Source organism: Urtica dioica, chromosome 10 (assembly GCF_054948205.1).
Source record: "Urtica dioica subsp. dioica isolate 48M chromosome 10, U.dioica_male_clone48M_v1_H2, whole genome shotgun sequence".
Classification (NCBI taxonomy): Eukaryota; Viridiplantae; Streptophyta; class Magnoliopsida; order Rosales; family Urticaceae; genus Urtica; species Urtica dioica.
In genome coordinates this window covers 8854105-8859096 of record NC_142765.1, presented here as the reverse complement: position 1 = coordinate 8859096, position 4992 = coordinate 8854105, and the positions used below count along the sequence as shown (strand labels likewise).

Here is a 4992-nt window from a genome sequence, read left to right as displayed (position 1 = left end):
CGTAAAAGACGAAACAAGGGAAATCAGGTTTCTAATAACCAACTCCCTGTGCCCCAGAAGCCGCGACTTGCGGAAAACTTCAAAGGGTACTCGTCCTTCACACCGTTGAACACGGCGTCGGAACAGATCTTGGCTCTGGCACGTGAGAAGTTCTGTAATGTATAAACTTTTGTAACCGCTCGACTTGTGAATTTGAATAAAATGGACGAGTTTTAATTCAAATTCTTGTTGCATATGAGACGTCCTTAAATTTTAAAGATCTTGGAATATGATAATATTTAAGGTCGATGAAATTTCGGAATGAGAATATTCGAGTAATCCAATATTATTATTCGAAACATACTCGGAGATTTAAAAAAAAATCTCAAGAGTAAAGAATGAATTCCGAAATCCCTTAAATATATTCAAAATAACGAGAAATAATAATAATTTTCTCGGTTATTTTTCAAGATTATTTTTAATTAATTAAGGACAGGATTGTGAGAGTTTATTTTGAAAGGACTTATATGCAATATTTTGAAGGACGAAAGTGAAAGAAAAAGAGAAGCTGGGGTTGATTTGAGAGAGTTGTGGCAGGAGGGGATTGGTCCACGTATGCACGCGTGGCAATGAATGAGGGTGCCACATGGCCACTTCCTCCTCAAAACCTTGCCACCTCACCCTTCTCTCTCTCTTCTCTATTTTCTTCTTCTTCTCCCTTGCTTCACTCGGCCGAAACCCACACACGAGCAAACCAGGACAAACGAAAAAAAAAGAAAAGGAAAAAAAACTCTCGGCCGCTCCTCTGCTCGTCGCCGACAACCATCATCACCGCCATCACCCTCGTTCTTCTCCTTCTCTTCTTCTTCTTCTCCTTCGCGCGCCATCACCCAGCACCGAGTTCCACCGCGCGCTCCGGCCCGAGGAAGCACAGCACCGCCGAGCCCCGACGTCGCCACCGCCACCTCTCACTCGCCTTCCTCTCTCTTCCTCTCCTTCGCGCGTCACCGACCGCTGAGCCACCGCGCGCGCAAAGACCGAGCGACACACCGCCGCCGCGAGCTCGCCGTGACCGCCGCCGAGGAAGGAGACGCCGGGAACACACAATCGAGCGACGAGGACACCGAATTCGTGAGAATTTCGGTAAGAACAAGCTAAACCCAATTGATTTTTCTGAGAAATTAGGATTTGAAATTCTGAATTGGGGATTTTTGAATCCGAGTTGATTTCGGTTAAATTGATTGGTTTTTATCGTTCATTGAACTCGATTGATGTTGTTTGTAACCTGAATTTGAAGTTTTGATTCGGATTTTTCCTAATTTATCCGAAAATGATGAACTAGGGTTTGAATTGGGGGTTTTTGATTTCGGGTTCGATTTCGGTGCAATTGCTCGGTTTGTAATGTTGTCTGAGCTTGATTGTTGTTGTTGATGTGGTTTATGATCAGAATTTTTGAGGCTATATTGAATTGTGGGATTTTGATGAGTTTTGGTTTGGATTGTGGTTTTGGCCGTGTGCTCTAAAATTTGAGATTTGGATTTGAGAATTTTGAGTTCTTGTGATGTGTTGAAGTGATTTCATTCCTGGAATTAGGAGAGGCTGTGATGATTGAAGGATTTTGGAAATTGTTTAGCTTGGTAATTGTCTTAGCTGTGAGTTGTTTGTTTGCTTTGTGTGGCCGTGTGTTGTCTTGGCCGTGTGACTTGGTTGAGCCGTATGTTTGTTGTGGCCGTGAACTTGGTCTCGGGTATGCGTTTTAGTTCACAAATAATTATGATAAAGTCTGAGCCTCGATTTGAGTTTTGTGGTCGTTTCCGGTCAGTTGGATTTTTGTTGAGTTCGCTTGATTGGGTTATGGGTTCGGGTTTTGAGTTATGTGATATCGGAATTTGGTTTTAAGATGTTAACTCGTCGTTGGGTTCCAGGTTTGATTTACAGACATTGACGGACGGACGGGAACCAGACGAGTCGAGAGCGTTGAGATTAGCCTCTGAAGATCTCAAGTTGATAGAGTTATCGAAATAAAGCTCGATTAACTCGTGAGTTTTAAATCGCTTACAGCGTTTAAATACTCTTATATATGTACTTTCAGTATTTAAATAAATAATTTAGAATTATTTATTTAATAATGTTTATGAATTTAATTTAATTATTCATTTGGAATTCTCGGTTATTTTTAATTTCGGATTATTTGATTTATTTAAGACTCGTGATTACTCGTTGAACGTTATCTCGTATCACTCTCGATATGGGATACGCGAGTCTTGAATAAACCTCCGAAAAACCGGGGAATAATAAATTAAATTCTCGAATTCCGAACCGACTCTAATCCCGACAACGAACCCTACTCTCTTTAAGTAAACTCGAATCCAATAACTAATGGATGTTCAACTCCGGATGCTAGTTCTTCCGACGTTTCGACAAGCGCCAGGTGCCTCAAAGAACGTGTGAAGCAAGACGTCTTCAGGACTTGTCAAGCGTTCTATCGAACAATTCCGGGTAAGTGTGGAGACATAAGTCAACTACTTACCAAGGGTATAATCCTGCTTGTTTGTGCATATGCTTGCTAGTAAACAAGAGTAGGTAAAAGCCTAAAAATGAATAAACTCGAAAGTTAAGGCTTCGGCCACTCTTGCTTGAAAACTTAGCTCGGGTTCGCCCGTTAGGTTCAAACGCTAACTTGAACCAGCCTTGCTTGCTTTGTGTGTGGTTAGACTTCTCTTCTAACTCTAGGAAGTAGGTTAGAATCGAGAGGACGGAAGAGCGATAGACTCTCAAATTCAATCGAGAGTAGAGAGTTCGAGAGTCACATCTCGAGCTTTCAACTTAAAACACTAAACGAGCTTCAAAGGGAAACAATAATTTCTTTCGGGGTTTATCCCGTCACGCTCTTCCGTATATAAGTTTAACGTGTACGCTGCTAGCTGCAGTGTACCCAAACTTTAAACTCGTGTCGGTGGTACTCACAAGTCCCTGACTTGTGCTTGGCGGGCCATGTCGGTCCGTGCGCCGAGTACTCGAAGCAATGGGTGAAGGTCGCGCATCGCGAGCTCATTGCTTGCTGGAAGACTCACCGGAAGCTGCCTTGAGCACACCGGGGCGTAGTGGGTGATGGTCGCGGTTCGCGAGCTCACTATGCCAGAGACCAGTGGCGCTGACGTCATGATGAAGGAAGTACCACTAGTGGATCCCAGACATGTGTTAAAACTTAGATCAGTTGACGACTGCTGCTCGAAGTTGAAAACTGGTCTCTAGTCGGACCAGAGGTTATAGCAGTGTGGAGTGTATAACCTTGCGGGACGGCTAGTATTCTAGGATGCGCGCTCATTAGTCACTTTTAGGTGATAGCTGCATCCTGCATTCTTGTTTGCTTGTTCGCACGTCACATGCTTTGCATTAGCTGCTTTTCTTTCATAAGCTAGACTCCCGCTTGCTGAGTCATTCGACTCATAGTTTTATGTCCCTTGGTAATGTAGATAAGGGCAAGGCGGCAATGTAGACGACCGAGAAGGAAACTGAGACGGAACGCGTATCTCTTGACCTACGGGCTATGGGTTCTGGCTCGGGAAGTAGACCTCTATATGTATAATGTTTTGAATAATATCGACTCTTCCTTAGATAATATCCCGTGTATGTATGTAAAGTCGGGAGCTTTTATGTACATATATATGTATGTATAAGGGTCGATATACGACTTCTAGTTCTAAAAGAAAAACGAAAAATTTCCCGAGATTTCCGATAACCACTTTTGTTGTAAACGTTTCCGCACTTTTAATAATATCGTATTTCGTATATTATATGTTTTGTAAATTATGTATTTACTTTAAATGTTTTGTTTACATTATATTATTCATATATGTTATGCTCCCGCTACGTGATGTTGGTTCCGCCGAGTCGCGGCTTGCGGGCGAGGTGACGACGCTCGCGGGTCGTGACAGATTTTGTGGTATCAGAGCCCAGGTTTAGCCGTTTCTGTAGACCTGAGATACATGTTTTGGTTATGGGAAAGTGTTGGAACTTGTGCTGACCGTTGGCCTGTCGTTTTGGCAGGTGGAATGGCTCAAGTGACGATACTATCCTACCCGGAGGCTCTCGCATCTGTTCCTCCTACCACTCCGACTTTCAGCGGGGTGAGGGGTACACTTACGTGGGTGCGATGGATTGGTACTACCATCGAGTGGATGGACGCCCTTGCTATCCCTGAGATGTTCCGTACTAGTATTGCCACGACGCTCTTGCAGGGACCAGCCTGGACTCGCTGGACCCGGCATGTAGCGCTGGGTAGTCTGTATCGATCATGGGACATGTTCCAGGCCATCATGGGGGCCACTTTTTCAGCCCAGGGGCGCACAGATGAGTGGAACGAGTTCGCTCATGGTTTCTTTCAGCTCGACTTCGAGTCGATCGCTCAGTACGAGGATCGATTTGAGGAGGAGATCGTGACATCTTGCCCCTTTGCTTTGGAGGACCGCCGACAGCAGTTTATCTTTCACCAGGGGTTACGGCCCGAGTATAGGTATCCGATGCTGTTGTGTTGCTGCCCGTCCATGGGAGTTCTCCGAGCGCGTTTGGCGTTTATGATTCAGTCTCAGGTAGGATGTTGGATTCCTCCAGGTTACGAGCCTGCCCCGCACCCAGCTTATGTGCCAGTACCACCAGCCCAGCCACCTCAGGCGCCGGCACCACCAGCATCGCCGCCGCACGCGCCACCGCCACCGCCACCACCCGCACAGCCACCTGCAGCTCCTCTTGTTATTGTGATCTCTGACGACGAGGAGAGCGAGGTGGATGACGATGAGGATGAGGATCCCGTTGAGGATTATCCTCTTATGTGAGGGTGTGTTTAGGCTTGTGTAGATAGTGGTGGTTAGTTTTTTTTTGAGAGGTTGGTTTCGATGGTTGATGGTTGTTGTACATGTTTTTTTGATCTAGTAGACTAAACCTTGTGAGAGCTAGTCTACCTGTAGTTCTTTTGTTTAGCATGTGTACGTGCGAACTTGATGTTGAAAAGCT

At 45.0% G+C, this 4992-nt stretch overlaps 1 long non-coding RNA gene across 1 annotated transcript; it reads left to right on the top strand.

The window, feature by feature from the left end:
• Window positions 1-698: 698 nt before the first annotated feature.
• LOC149383388 (uncharacterized) lies at window positions 699-3766 on the top strand. Its single transcript, XR_016301826.1, has 4 exons — window positions 699-1122; window positions 1905-2018; window positions 2384-2478; window positions 3456-3766. It is a non-coding gene; the product is annotated as an uncharacterized LOC149383388 (long non-coding RNA).
• The last annotated feature ends 1226 nt before the right edge of the window (window positions 3767-4992 follow it).